The sequence below is a fragment of the Corvus hawaiiensis genome, chromosome 3 (genome assembly GCF_020740725.1).
Source record: "Corvus hawaiiensis isolate bCorHaw1 chromosome 3, bCorHaw1.pri.cur, whole genome shotgun sequence".
Lineage (NCBI taxonomy): Eukaryota > Metazoa > Chordata > Aves > Passeriformes > Corvidae > Corvus > Corvus hawaiiensis.
This window is the reverse complement of record NC_063215.1, coordinates 52,780,279-52,795,959: the sequence shown is the minus strand read 5'-3', so window position 1 is coordinate 52,795,959 and position 15,681 is coordinate 52,780,279. Positions and strand designations below refer to the sequence as shown.

Below are 15,681 nucleotides of genomic sequence, written 5' to 3'. Positions count from 1 at the left end.
GAGGAGCCTGTGTTTGTTCCTGCACTGGGGCTGCTGTGCCTGCTGCTCTTTATCACCTTCCCACTCTGAACAGCCTTCTCCCACAGCTCAGAGCCATCATCACCATCACAGCATTTACTAGCACTTAGAGCGATTGGAAGGAGCTATAAGTCGTGGGGAGAGAGAGCACTGCTGCTGTAAGTGGCCAGCAGTAGCCTGGGAAAAGCACTCCTGGGCTAAAAGATGTTGAATGGAAGTAGGCACCAATCGGGAGCACATCACACAGGGACTGTGGCTTGTAGCTCTGCGTCTATGGTCTTCAATGAAACAATATGGGTTATTGGCATTCCTTTCTCTTCCACCTTTCTTACTTCAACACCCAGGCTAAAATATTTGAGTATCTCCAGTCCTCAAGAGCCCCCTCTCTGTGTGCCAGAGACAAGCTTCTCTGTACTTCATTAGGAAAGGATCAGAAAACATCCTTCCTCCTTATTGAATGGAAAATCAGGGGATTTTCTGAGAAGTCAGAGACTTATCTGTAAAAAGCATTACAGAGATTTTTCAAAAGGCATTTTCTCTTAATACAGTGAAGAATTGGTGTATTGGTGTTCAAAATCAGGAGCCAACAACTCAGCCAAACACAGATAACATCACAGATAACAAGACAGATAACAGCTTCCTGTTGCTGCAGTGATGACTCTGAGATGTGCAGATCTCAGAGCACTCCTCTATACTGGCTGGCAATTCTTCTCATGGCCATTTAAAAGCTAAAAATCAGTAGAACCACCTGGACTTTGGCTTTGTAACACCATGTCCTGGGCTTTATGTTTGTGAGACATAAGAGTTAACTATTTTTCCCTTCACCAGCTGGGAAATCCTGTTTGGCAGATGAATTCTTAATTGTGCCTAATGTGCCAATATCTTTCCCATTTCTCTTAGTGTGGCTGCACAAAATACCTAGTTCAGAGGAGAAACTGTATCCCAATGCCTAACATGTAAGTTTCAAATGAGCAATAATCAAATATGAGAAATAATCATCATAAAACATGGTGCATGCTGCTCATGGAAATGACACGTTTATTAAGTTCACACAAGGACAAGATACTTAGTTGTAGTCAGTAACAGAACTCCCCTTGACTTCAGTGGGAAGAGAACCAAACTCCTTGCATGCACCATCAGACAGTTACAGCCATTTATTAGTAAAGTTCTGGTGCAGCTGGATGATGACACATTTTTTTTGCATTGCCTGGATAAAGTAATAATAAGCTAAGTAATAAGACAATTTTACTTTGCATTCTCAAATGAAATGGGCTTTTTCATTAATTTTTTTTATATGTCTGCAGGGTGTATTCACTGATAAAGAGGCTGGTTTCCATTCCATCAGACAGCAAATATACTGAGAGATTGACAGACTCGGTGAGTTATTAATTTTCAGTGGAGCTGACCAAAATGTTCCTCATAAAACAGCACAAGCTTTAATGGCACCTGTTAAAACTAGACTTACTGCTACAAAAAGAATCCAATTGAGCATATTTAGGAGTGTGCCAGAATTTTCATGGCTGGTTTCACTCTGAAAAAAAGACTTAGAATCTTTTTGCAACACTATCTACTTGTGGATTTAAGGCCAGTCTGGAGAATGTATTTAGGCAATTAACAGTACAAATAGATGCTCTTATGAGATTTTGTTGTGTCCAGCTATCTTAACTGAGATTATCAAAATCTATTTTAACTTCTTCAAAGTTTGGATACTGAGTTTGCATGGCTTTCTGAGTATCTCTATCAATTGTGAGGCCAAACCACTTTTCCAAGCCAAACGATGTCTTATACAGAAAGCTAATAACTACCTTAGTGCTGGAAAGGGTTTGCTCTCATTAACAGTGACTTGGAGATGTTTTCTGTGAATGAAAAAGCAGATATGCCACTTGACATTCACATGATATATCCAAAGTACGTTACATATTTAATTATTTGTAAAACTGGTTTTCTTTTATGTACAGTTATTCCTCAATGAAGATCACATCACACATATCACACAAATTGATACAATGCTTGAAGCATTTGCAAAGTTTTCATTGCAAAGTTGCAGTTAATTACTCCAACATAGGAATTCAACCGAAACAGGAAAATGCAGTCTGCATTTGCAGGCATTTTCTGTAATTATGTGATTATTTTGCATTTCTTGCAAAGAGTCAAGAAACAGCCTGTGCAACTTCGTTAGATCTCACAGGCTCTTTTGAAACTAGATATTAAATTGTACTATAAAAACAGGTGTTTAATTTGAAAACACTTAACAGATGGTTTATGTGTTTATAAACACAGACCTCCTGCAAGAGATGTGCAGAAATTGAGGTTTTGTTCGTATACATCCCATAATTTATGCTCTTGCAGCAAGGAAGATATAAACAGGATCTTCTTTTCCCACTGTGATCAACATCGCTGCCAGATACAGGCAGTTTTGGGTGATGTTTCTGGATAATCTTTAAATTCCATCTGCCTGCAGGAGGACTTCCTGACCTGCAGGGTGAATTTTATTAACACTGAGTTCTTACAAAAGCAACAACCCAAACCAGCCAACCCACCCCAAAGTGAAACAGAAATGCTTCCCTGTCTGCAAGACAGGTGGAATTATAAGTCTCTGAGACTTTAGCATAATGAAGGTGTTTAAATGCAGCTAACAACTAAGAAACAATCCTGCTCATACGGGTAGGAACTGAGCATCATTCTCCCATTTCCCCGAACTAGAAAGCCTTGCTGAAGACATTGCTAAGATAGTGTTGTAATTAACAGCAATTAATATAACAACAGTGATGACAGTAAACAATTAATGTTCATGAGAGCTTCTGAAGCATAATGTTCATGAGAGCCTTCTGAAGCAAATTGGCAAGTATCTGGAGAGAAAAGGTTCTCCCCCCTTCCCATCCATTAGGCATCACATATTGCACAATGCATGAGTAGGAATCACTGTTCTTTTATGAAACCCTATTCCTCATCCTCACTAAGATTGCATCTAGCACCTACTATTATCTTAAAGATTTAAAATGGACATTTTCACTTGCATGAGACTTTCAGAATCAGAACTGAGACAAGTGGACAGTAGGACAAAGTTCACTGAAGTCAATATAAAGCTTCCTCCTGGTTATAGTAAACCTTGAATCAGGCCCCAGCCTGGGTTAAGAATGAGCTTATTCAGTGGCAGAGATATGGATACACCAAAGCCTTTGATTCCCATGTCTTGTTCATTGGACTGCCTAGGAGCTTTCAGCTTCTATCAGATTATATTCCAGACAAAAACCATTGGGACTAGAAATGAACTTTGGCAATTACCCACTGTAGTAAAACTGAGCAATATCAAAGCTTAATTTATCCAATGTAAAACTATTATGAGAACTGATAGGTATACTCTCTGATCTGATGAAGAATGTAGATAGCTCCACCCAGAACTTCGTCATTTCAATTCATATTTTGCTTTTATTTAAAAAAACTTAAAATAAATTAGCATGTAAATAGTATTCAAAGTTAATTAGGGATGATATTACTTGCTCCTTAACAAATGATTCCCTCTATTTCCTGTACCTACTTAAAATACTAAAAAGCATTGAAATCTCATTACATCTGGATTTGGTAATAACATAATGAGAAAAATATTAAATACATGGCAGAAAAAGGAAGCACCTGCATTGTTTGCTACCATGACAGTGAACAACAGAATCATCCAATAATCTATTCTGTCTGCAGGGGCTGTCTGGAGGGCATCTGGTCCCAGCCCCCACTCAGAACAGGGTCAACTTTGCAGCTGTGTTGGCTTGCTCAGGGTCTTGGCCAGCTGAGCTGTAAACATTTCTGAGGACGAAGACTCCACAGTGTCTCTGGGCACTTGTTTCAATGATACATACATACATACACATTATAAATACAATATGGTAATGAGTGAATGTAATTTGAATGAAACCTTTTCAACAATAATTCGAAGGTCAGAGATAAAGTTAACAGCCCTCAAGGTGCAGTGATTTCTTACAGCTCTGGAAAAGTCTTTAAGCAACACTAGCAGTGCTATGACTCAGTAACAAAGGATAACATCTCATAGCCAGGATTTTCCTGCTGATGTGACTGGAGGTTTTTGCAGCTGGAAAGTCAACCATTTGCTTCCCCCTTCTCAGTCTCCCTTAGAGAATGATTGGAACTTAGAAATGCTTGGTGGCTTATTGGGTCTTTCAAAGTAAGGATTTGGGTCAATTTTTTAACTCAGACTGCCTATGGCTTTTACTGCAAATGGCCCAATTTTTAAAAAGTTTGAGTACTCCCCATCATCCATGATGTTAGAGTGGCTAGTAGGAGTGGCTACTATTCAGTCCATTTGAAAGTCAGGCTGTATTTCTAGTTGGGTAACTTTTCTGGATTCATGGAGCAAGCCTCAAAATACCACAGATAGAAATCAGGGGACAAAGGCATGAGATTTTCCTCAACTAGTAGAGGAAAAGAAATTGAAAAAATATTTTTCAGTGTAACGATCCAAAGAATCCAGCTTAGTGCAAAAATACATCAATAATGTGGTGGTTCTTCAGATCACGAGGATCAAAGAGTAAATTTTCAGATGTCAAGGTGCAAGCATGCAGATATGTTTTTTATTCTACTAGTTCATGGTTAACAGCATGTAGTAGTGTAACACTGCAGCAGAAGATCTTTCAGGTGTCTGTAGCCTTTTTTTTTTACTTTTATCAGATCAATGCACATCAACAAATGTGTGGTCTATACAAAGATGGTCTATACAAAGATATACAAAGGTCTATACAAAAAATGTAACTACTGTTATGTTTTTCATACATATTGTAGCATAAGATGTGTGTTTTTCCAGAGGAGTGAGGTGAAACATCATCTGCTGAAATCACTCATTACAAAAATGAAGGCACACATACAGCTAAATTCTACCTGCTACACTGTAGTAAATGACAAAGTATATTTCTGGGGAATATTTATTTCATGTATTTTGGAAAATTTATGAGAGGAATAAGAATAAATAGGAGACCGTTCATTTTTTGTCTGAGTTAGGGCAAATTCACTGCTACAGACTGACATTGATTTTGAGTGTGCATAAGAACATGGAAATGCTTGGGGAAAGAGTGATAAAGGTTTTAAAAACAAGTCTAAGTCACAACTAACCAATGAAAATACAATAAAAATTCATCATGCTTATTATTCTTACATGCAAATATACTTGGCATCTTCATCTTTTTATTTTATTTGCTTCTATAGGGAAACAAATGAACAGATTTGCAGTAATAGTAGGCCACAGAAGAATCACAATCAGAATTATACTTCCCTTTAAAGCTCCTTGGTGGCCATTTGGAAACATATTGCTGTTCACGGGGTGGAAAAGGAGAAAGAAGCATAGGTTTGTGGGTATAAAGAATTTTTAAAGGATTTTAAAAAGAGGAAAACTTCCCTCAACCCCGATTTCATTACTATTTGTAAAGTATTCCAGGTTTTTCTTTTGAGATCATGTCCTGCAGCAAAACTGTGAGAAGTTGATGACTAAGATGTCTAAAATAAGACAACTTTGAACCTCATACTCTGAAACCCCACACGTTGTTACTAGATTTGTGCTTGGCTCTTGTCTCTTTAAAAAAAAATCACACATTTGAAATCTCCTTCTAGTTGTGTAAACTCTGTCTGGGGGTGAGAACAGAGGGCAAGGGAAGATTTCAAACAACTAAATAAGAAGAAAAATATTTACAGAATGTAAATCCTTTCGGCTTTTTGACTGTAAATAAGGTGCGGACTTTCAAATATCAAACCTTAAACAAAAAAACTGTGTAAATTTGGACTAAATCATGCACTGGTGTCCTCTAATTAGTGCAAATCATAACTTTATATCCATTTTCTCTAGTATAGTGGTACTACAGGAATGCAAGGGTTGTGCTTTTGTTCTTGAACAATGTTGTTTCCATGTTCGTGAATTTCAAAAGGACAGTCTTATTTGACTGTAAGAACATCTTATTTGATGTTCTTGCTAAATGGGAGTGTGATACTTGTAACTGTTTATTCATGCACTCTGCTACAGTGGTGGGTGTACCAGCCTTGATTTTTTAGAAAGCAATTAATAATCTGAGGAGCTTCAGCATTAAAATTATAAGATTATCATGTTTCCTGGTTGGGATTCATCTAACTTGAAGCTAGCTCAAGAAAGAGGGGAAGGCATGCAGATGATGATTCCTCTCATTTTCTTTAAGCAGCTCTGGCATCAGTCCTATCCTGGAGAGAGCAGTCCCACCTCAGTGCTTCCAGAGACATCCTAAGCTCCAAGCAACATGGGACAACTGTGAGGTCATTAATGCCAGCTGGCAGTAATCCTATCCAAAGTCCTGTCCAAATGCTATCAACTCATCCAGCTGAGGGTGCAATAAGTAGTAAGGGGAGCTAGTACTGGGCTGTGTTTCCCTGGCAAGCCCAGGTCTGTGGCTGGGAATCCTGAAAGTTCCTTTTGCCAACAGTAAATGCGACAGTTTACTGCTGTATACTCACTCTTCCAACCTCCACTCTCCCCTGCACTTTTTTTTTTTTTGTAGTGGCATCTGGCCTGGTACTCTTGCGGGGAGTAAAACAGAGCTATTTTATTGAGGGATGAAGGGAGGGCTGAGCTGCTTGCCTCTGCCTGGCATCAGAGAAGTTGTGGGTGCCCTATCTCTGGAAGCATTCAAGGCCAGATTGGATGGAGTTTTGAGCAATCTGGTCTAGTGGACCGTGTCCTTGCCCATGGTAGGAGGGTTGGAACTAGAAGATTTTTTAAGGTGCCTTCCAACCCAAGCCATTCTATGATTTTATCACTCAGTGCCCTGTGCCCCATAGCAGTTCTGTATTGCTGTCACTGCTGCCCTCTGTGTCCATCCTGCTTGGGGTAGTGCCTGCTGCCTGATCCAGAACTACTGCTTTCCTGGCCTGACACAAGCACACCAGTGTGTGACCCTGGCAGGGTAGGCCACTGTGATGAGGCCACATGCCAGCTCAGCCATGTTCAGTTTTCTCCATCACTGTGAAAGCTGGGGGCAGGTAGCATTTTTGAGCACTCCTGGCCAAGTGAGGGCAGGCTGTTTCCTCCAAAGGAACTTTTAAATACTTTTTACATTACCCTTCTGCGTCCTAGTATTTCAGGGAGACACAGGCTAGCCCTTTATTTTTTTCCCCCACACATCTTACAACAGTTCTCTGAATTGCTTTTGCAGCCACAGGCTGAGTGGTAAAGCAACCACGGAGGGTGGGTGTGGGGACACTGGTATTTCAAACTTTGCCAGTGTAATGTCCATGCAAAGCAGCCATTTTCCCTGTAACTTGCTTTCTAGAGCTGTGAGAAGAAAAAATTCCTAGGAATAGGAAGTTGGAGGACTTCTCTTTTTCCTCAAGGAAGGAGGACAGAGGGAATTCAAAAGAGAGAACTCTCCAAGAACATGGCTTTGAACCACACATGTCCCATCTTGCTCTCTGGATGTTGTTCAGTGCTTGTGCTTTCTGCTCACCTGAAACTCTGACCTGCAACATGTTATAATCTCCTCATTAACAAGCAGAAGGGACTGTGCTCTTCCAGTTTTACACCTGCATGCCTCATTTGGAATAGCAGTCATGTGGTGATTAGTCTAAGTGAAGTGTATTTTAAAGTGGCTGATATGTTCTCTAGTGACAGGCCAAGCAGCTACTTTTTATCACTTATACCTAGCTATCTGCAGCCCATGTAAACTGCCATGCACAATGCTCTCTTTCCTGTGAAATATATTATTATCTCCTTTAACTCTGTGTAAATATCTTCACTTTGTGCCAAGTTATATCTACTAACTCAAAGAAAAACTTTGCCTCACCTATGCTGTGGTAAAGTCTTCCTTTCTAATATCATAAGAAAAGAATCGTGAATTTGCCATCAAATTTATATTAGCAGGGATAGTATGCAAGGCAGAGCCAGTTACAGAGCCCTCCACACTCTAGGCTTATAAATTAATCATAGTGGACTCCAGTGATGTTTTCCCTGTTTCAGACTCATTGTTAATAGTTTTGTTCCGGTAGGTGGTGCTGTGTTGAAATCTAAATAAATTTCAAATTTTATGTTAATCTATATGCCTCCCTTGAAATTATTATGAGATTATGATTCATGAAAATTCTTATGCACAATCTGAAGAAAATGTTCCTATTTTGAACAATAAAAATAGCTATTGCTAGGGGATAATTGTTGACTGTTCAGTGAGTTTTAGACATTTGCAGAGGGGTTTTTGCGTTTTGGTTTTGTTTGGGGTTATTTTGTTTGGTTTGTTTTGGTTTTTTTCCCCAGCATTTGCTGTAATCATGTTTTTAAAACCAAGCAACACAGGCTCCCAGGAAAGGAACATTCTGTGTCGATGAGACCCATTCCTTTATGTTACTTGTGGTTTTGTCATGCAGTCCTTGCACAAATTTATAACAACTGATCTAAAAACAAGTTGTTCCAAAAACCTGGTGCTGGAAGGATAAGGTATCTCATCTCCATCCTAAATTTATTCATGGCTTTTTTTCTCTCATTGGTGTCTATTAAAAAATGACATTTTCTGTCCAGGTCTTTGATTTGCTTAACATGACAATGCAAAACTCTTTTAATCACCTTTTCTATTTTCAGCAGTCTTTCACTATTCCTTTACTACACTGATTCAAATTCAAACTCATTGTTCTCAGACAGAGAATGGAATGCTTTATTTCACACTGTGCCAGTCTTCTACAAGGGAATCTTGCTAGGTAATACCCTTGTATGTCTTAACATCACATTTTTTTTTTTTATAAAAGTATCTCTCTGCAAGTTCCTTGTCACACTGGCATCAACTTGAAGACCAAGATCTTTCCATCTCAGTACTTGTTTCCAGTTGACGAACACTTCAATTATGGGGTAAGTTCCTGATGGCAGCTCCCATGATTCCCTCTGCCAAACTTCATTCTGTTGCAATGTCATATCCACAAGTTCTTCCGGTGTGTTTCCCTGGTCTTTCCCAAATTAGTGAGCTCAGCAGGTTTAATCAGAAATTTTCACCTGTACGCGTCTTTCTATTCTGTCTGGGGCAAAAACTCATTAAGTTGTGTGTGCCACCCTTCACCCCCCTAAATAAACACAAAATGATGTCAAAAGTATTTCTTGCAACAGAATCCTTCCAGCTGAAGGTTTTCATCCATTTCTTTTGTTGTTGTTGCCCTTTTAGCAATTACTCAATTATCACTCTTCAAAACTAAAATCTATGTGAGTTAGGTGATTTATCTGTCAAAGGAGGAGTAGGAACATAGAAATACCCAAAGTTCCTAGTGGACTACATTTTTGAGGCTTTGAAAACTGTGTTTTGTGTTGGTTTTGCTGGTTTTTTTTAAATGAAAAACTCGTTACCTCTCTATAGACTTGAACTGTTTTTCCTGGAAGTTGATGAAGGTTTTGTCATTGATTTCAATTGTACTTTAGGATTTGATGCTGTCTCCAAGGAAATAAACAACAATGCCCAAATGAGTAATGTTTAATGAGATTTTCTATGCAGTTATGAACACAAAGAGCATTAGATGCTTGATTGCTCTTGTTCTAAATTTTAAAAACTCAGTTGCTGTCTATTTGAGTCTTAGAGACAAATAGATATCGCCTCTCAGCACCATGTTTTGAAAAACAGACATGAAGAACTATCTTTTGCAATTAGGTAACCAAATTAATCTCTGAAGTTTGTGGGAGGTTTATGTACAAGATCATATCCATGTTGGTTTTTTTGTTCCATGTTGCAACAACTTGTGCAGTTTCCAATGACATCAATATTTCCAAACACAACTGCTTTGGCTTAAAACCTATGCCTGTTTTTATTTATTAAATTTTGCATTAATAGGATTTTATGATTTTTTGAAATAATTAAATTTTTAATACATTAAATAAAAGTAATTAATAAACTTTTGAATAAATGAAATTAATTAGTTGATTTGTGTTTCTACCTCTGAATACCATATTCTTAATTTTAGATGTAAAAATGACCAGCAGTTTTAGAAGTTTTAAAAGGCTGGATAGCCCAAAACATACTTGATCAAACTATTGAATAAGGATCTTTTAAAAAGTAGATGTCCTTAGGTATCTTTAATAAATAAAACAACCAAGTTGCTCTGAAATACCCTAATACATAAATTTTACAGTTCCAAAAATTCACTTTCAAGATTCTGCCTCACTAAATATCATTTTTCATCATGATTCAGTGTTCAGTACCTTTATGTATGAAACAGCTGCTCCTCTGTTTTGTCTTCATTCCTGCAAAGACATAACATTTTCTCTTCCACAAGGTACGGAAAAATTACTCTGTTGTCAGCATAATTTGGACTCTCCTGAATGTTTCAATGATGGAAAGAAAAACTTATGCCTGTAGTTGTAACAACAAAAGAAGTGGATTTTGTATTTCTGTACAAAATTAATATTTTCCAATAACAACTTAATGCAAAAAATAGTAATCGTAGGTATGTAAACACCAAAAGCATGCTAAAAAATCTGTGGGCTGCAGTGTATTATGTCTGACTGATGTAGGGATGGGAAAATAAAGAGGCTTAGAGGATTTCAGTCTCATTTCTATCCATTCACAGTGAATTACCCAAAGATCTTTCCTCTTTGTGCATGCTGAATAGGCTGCTTGATGCAGTATTGCGTGAAGTGTCACAGTCTCCCCAGAGAAGGAATTCGGGAGCATTTGCCTTCCCTGTACTGGAAGGGGAAAGAGGCCAAGAGCACTGCTGGGAAGGGGATTGCACCTATGGGCAGTTCCTCATTTGGTTCTACAGACTTTCCGCCCTCAAAGACTCTAACTCAGCTGAAATAATTGGAAATTAGCAGATGAAAGAACTTTAGTTATTGAATCAATATCTTTGGGAACCCCTGTTCAATTTGAAGGCATCCCTGTATGTATTCTTCCCAATAGATAGCACTGAAAATACCACAGTGGAATTCTTTCACCTACTACCCCCAACACCAGAGTCTTCTCAAGTCTCAAAGACAAAAACTGCCTAAATGATAGAGTATTTTGTGTGAAGGGAAAACGTAGATTTTTTGATTGCTCTTCATTTGATTTTCATCCAAGCTCACTAAAAGCTATGCTAAAAACCAAAGGAGTTCTCACAGCTAGCTGATTTTCATAGATCAAAAGCAGGAAGCTCCCAAGGGTCCACAAGTTGGGGCAGAAATGTTTCTCACCCACTTGTGGATGTTATCATTTGCAATTCACATTAGGTTTCCAGCATGTGACACCACCTTGTCCTACCCTGATTGCATCATTGCTGGTGTGTGGAATGGGAAAAAGACTGTTCACAAACCACCATTCCAGAAGAAAATTGACAGCATTCCCAAAATACGTTTATGAGCATTAATAGGACTAAATTTAATGAATCACAATGCCAGAATTGTGTGAGCAAAAGGGTGGGGCTTTGAGAGATCCCGACAGTCAGATGAATCAGAGGTTGGCTTCACCCAGCCTTTTTGTTTCCACAAACATGAGAGATATGGCAGTGCAATTATTCCCACACTGTCCTTTGGACTAGTTGTATTCTGTGTCCTGAAAACCCTCACATCAGGGCTGAGTTCTGACAGATAGCCACGTGGAGGAATAAAGCACTCCTAGATAAGTCCATGCACAAGCAGACAAAGCCACTGTCGCCTTACTCCTGTGCATTGAATATGCATCCTGCTTTGTATTCTTTCTCACAGTTTTTGCAACCCATCGAGGGTGGCACAAACTAGCTGGAATAACTGGAATGGATAAATATCATCAGCTTGCTAGGACAAGTAAAAATCTCATGCCTCCCAAGAAGGGCTGCAGGGAGTTGGAATGCAGAGCTTCTTTCCAGATCTGAAAAGAGCATTTCCAGAGACAATATCCACACAGAGTCTTGCATATTAATAAGTAACACATTTAAGATAATTGTGGTCAGATTTTTTGATTTCAATTTTAACAAATGGTCTGTTTTATCTACTCATAGGAAAGAAATTATAATGAAAATATGGTCTGAACTTTATTTTCATTTGATATTTCTTTATACTTCTTGTATATTACATAGTTCTCAGATAATACTTTTAATGCTTTGCTCTCCTAAGGCATTGGTTAAGGAGCATTAATAATAATTTTCATGTTTTTCTAATATAACATGCTTACATGCATGTTTGCACTGCTGCAGATTTGTTCTGGTTTTGCTTGGTTGTTCAGTGGTTGAATTATAACAATTTTTTAACCAGGTCCATGTGTATAATTCTCATGTATTTTGTATTCTTCTTCAGCTAGACTTTAATTAAGATTACTTGAATATGGGAAGTAGCTGACTGCTGGCAGATGAAGTAGTTCCACTCAAATCGACCTACTGTGTCAAGGCAGGGCAAGCAAAAAGTAAAATCTTCTCCAACTGTTACTTTATCAGCTGAAACTAAGACACGGACATCAGAGAAATATGCATATCTGAAACTCTACAGTAATGGAAAGCACAATGAGTCTAAGAGGGATTAAGTCATGCCTTGGTCATGTCCTTTTTTCCCATTGAGTGTGAATTTTGTGTGCATAAAACAGAAAAAAAGTCAAGCATCCTGAGTGGTGTAATAATGATGTGCTGGCAAATCTGGCAAATGTTTGTGGTTTATAGAGCCTCCTTCTCAGTGTGATCATAAGTGCGTCCCCCTGGAATAAAGCACAGAGCATAGGGAGCACTGTTTTCAACGCAGACTGATAGGAAAAATAATTGAGAACAAACCCAATTTACTTCTCTCACTGCCAAGTGTAGCTTTTGTATTTTTGCATCTCTGTGATGTATCAGTTATAAAGAACAGTAATTAGGCAGACAACTACGGACATAAATCTTAAAGTGATAGTGACAATGCTAAAGTAAGTTACTTTCATTTAGTAATATAATCATCACTCTTCTGTCATTAGGGTCACTGTGACAGGAAGAAAACAAAAGCAAAAAACTCCACTGTTTAAAAATCTTGGGGGAAAAGGTATGATCTTCTGTTTTATGAATGAATTTATCTTAGGATTTCTAACTCCCCCATTTTTATTATTTCCCCCTTGAAAAAATAATCAAATAATAAAAATCCTCAATAATCAAATAATAAAAATCATCAAAGTCATTCTAAACATGTCTATTATTCCAGATGAAGGGACTATTATTATGCAGCCTGAAAAATTTTGACCATTTGAATAAGTGTGATTTTAAACTTCACATGTAAGCCTTCATTTCAAAGAGGGGAACTAGATGGAGATTTTTTAAAACACAGGTTTATTGACAGAAGCAGAATATTTTTGTGTGGGAAAGAATTAATTATACAGAAAATATAGTCACTTCATTCCTCCATAGGTCTCCTGTAGGAATTTATGTTGACATTGTTGTAGTTTTTTATAACACTGCTATAATTCTCCTGGTCTATTGCCATATGTAAGCAAGTGATGAGGAAGAGTGCCTCCTAAACTGCCTTAAAATCAATTCAGAGGTGCCTTAAAATCAATTAAAATATCCATTAATATTTGGTGCTTCTGAACTATAGCACGTAGTACCCTAAATTAACAAGATCTGTGCCTGAAACATGGATAACATTTTAAAATATCCTGCTCCTGGATCCTAACATGTCTTTTTCTTTGGTTTCCTAATAGTCTCTGTGTGGATGTGTGGATTTCTTTCAAATACTGTCTCTGAAACAGCTGCCAAAGGACTTGCTGCACATCACATCAGATCCTCTTGCCATCATCAGCTCTCCAAATCTAAAGTATGTCTAGTTAAATAGTATTTAAATAGCTCATAGTTTATTAAAAACTGGAATTTACCAGGACAATGAGAACTTGCAGTTTAATTAAAAAGAAAAAAAAAAAAAGGAAGAGCAAGACAACCCTCAGTCACAAAGCCCAGCAGTGCTGGACAATGGCTATCTCTTCCTGTCCTGAGAATAGACATATCATAGTTGACATTCTTGCTGTCAGTGACCCCCTCCTTCCCACAAGTAGGGTAGGATATGTGCAGTTGGACTGTGTTGTGAAGACCAGTGGGGTTTGCCACCAAGCCCTACAATCCTGCTAATGCAGGCATGGGACAAGGCTGGGTACCACATTGGTGCACCTGGTCCTTCTTCACTGTCTAAAAGCCAGGTCATGGGGTGTCCTGGGGAGGAAAACCAAGCTCTGTCCTCATCTAGTCTTGGCTGTCTGCTGGTCATATGGTTAAGAGAAGGGGTGATCCTAGTCAATCTCTGATGAAATCTTTTTTCTCCAACAGGACTATAGCAGGGAAAGACAAGATTGGTCTCCTCAGCCCTTGTGACGTACTGTGGGGACAGTGTTAAATTGGCAGTGGGGGAAGCCTGGAAATCTCCCAGGAATCAGAACAGCTAAATAGGAACCTCCTTAAGTGAAATGCTTCTCTTGCAGCTCCAGCAGCTAGAAGAGATGGGGGAAAATTAAGATCTTCTCTAAGTATGCAAAGGGCATCTAACTACGTGAAGCATCTGCCCTGGCTGCAGCTCTGCACCCAGGACACAGTGGGAGGAGACATCAGCAGATGGCTGTGTCACTCATGGATCCCAAGCCAGCAGCTCCAATATGTGCTGAGCCTTGGCACTCTCTCCCATCTGTTTCAGGGCTAGGCTCATGGTGAAAACAAGGTATGACTTCTCAGATGAAATACTCTTTGTATGTCTTCTCTACAAATAGAGACCAGTATATGTTGTGCAGGTTATTAAGCGACCATAGGATTTATACCACGTTGGTGACAGGAATTCATTCCCAGTGACCTGAAGGAGGGCAAAAAGAACACATTTCATAACTGTCAAGCATCAAGCAATATTTTTCCTATAAATGTAACTTTTTTCCCTTTTCTGTCAGTTTCAGACAAAATATCAGGTTATTTGCATAAGTTCAAAATGTTAGTGCCACTATGTCTTAAAGGGTTTGAATAGCTCTGATGAGGAGAAGAGTCATTCCAGTACTTCTGAGCAGAGTGCAATGAAAGGATATTGAGAACAAATGTGTTTCTCAAACTAGTCTTTCTTATTTATAAATCTGACTAATGCAAGATACTGTAAATTAAATTAATGTTGTGAAATCAATTGAAAAGAATATACAAAGCTCTACAGCTTTCAAACACTGCAGCTGAAATAAAGATCAACATGTGAAAGATTGCATAAATGATTTTAAAAGTAATTTTTACAGCTGAGTGCTTTCAATATTCCAGTTCTATAGAGATAATCTGTATATAAAACATGTTGGATATTCCAGTACTGCATATCAGTTCATAAATAAGTACAGTAAGCATTGCAGCTATAGGAACAGGGTAGTCTTTTTTTCCTGTGGAGAGTCAGATGAATCATAGGAGTAATAGCTTCATTGTTTGTGGTTTGAACTTTTAGAGTCAAATCCTGTACCACTGAGATCAGAAGAAGCTTTGTCTATGTGTTTGGGAGAATTAAATGTCAAAGAGATTAAAAAAAAAAAAAAAAAGAGATATCTGCAATCCTTATTTTCTGTCTGGTGTTTTAAAGATTTTTGTTTGATTGAGCTTATGATGCTGTCACAAAAAAAAAAAAAGAAAGAAAAAAAGAAAAAAAGAAAAAAAGAAAAAAAGAAAAAAAGAAAAAAAGAAAAAAAGAAAAAAAAGAAAAAAGAAAAAAGAAAAAAGCAGCCAGCATAAAGAAATATATTTCTATTATTCTTAGGCATCTTTCCTGTGGAT

At 38.0% G+C, this 15,681-nt stretch overlaps 2 long non-coding RNA genes across 2 annotated transcripts; both read left to right on the top strand.

Annotated features, from left to right (window-relative positions):
• The first annotated feature begins 932 nt into the window (after positions 1 to 932).
• Positions 933 to 12,343, top strand: LOC125322507. The gene is made up of 3 exons (XR_007202036.1): positions 933 to 974; positions 1,323 to 1,395; positions 12,254 to 12,343. It is a non-coding gene; the product is annotated as an uncharacterized LOC125322507 (long non-coding RNA).
• A 585-nt stretch (positions 12,344 to 12,928) lies between these two features.
• On the top strand, positions 12,929 to 15,377 carry LOC125324093. The gene is made up of 3 exons (XR_007202799.1): positions 12,929 to 12,961; positions 13,614 to 13,726; positions 14,382 to 15,377. It is a non-coding gene; the product is annotated as an uncharacterized LOC125324093 (long non-coding RNA).
• The last annotated feature ends 304 nt before the right edge of the window (positions 15,378 to 15,681 follow it).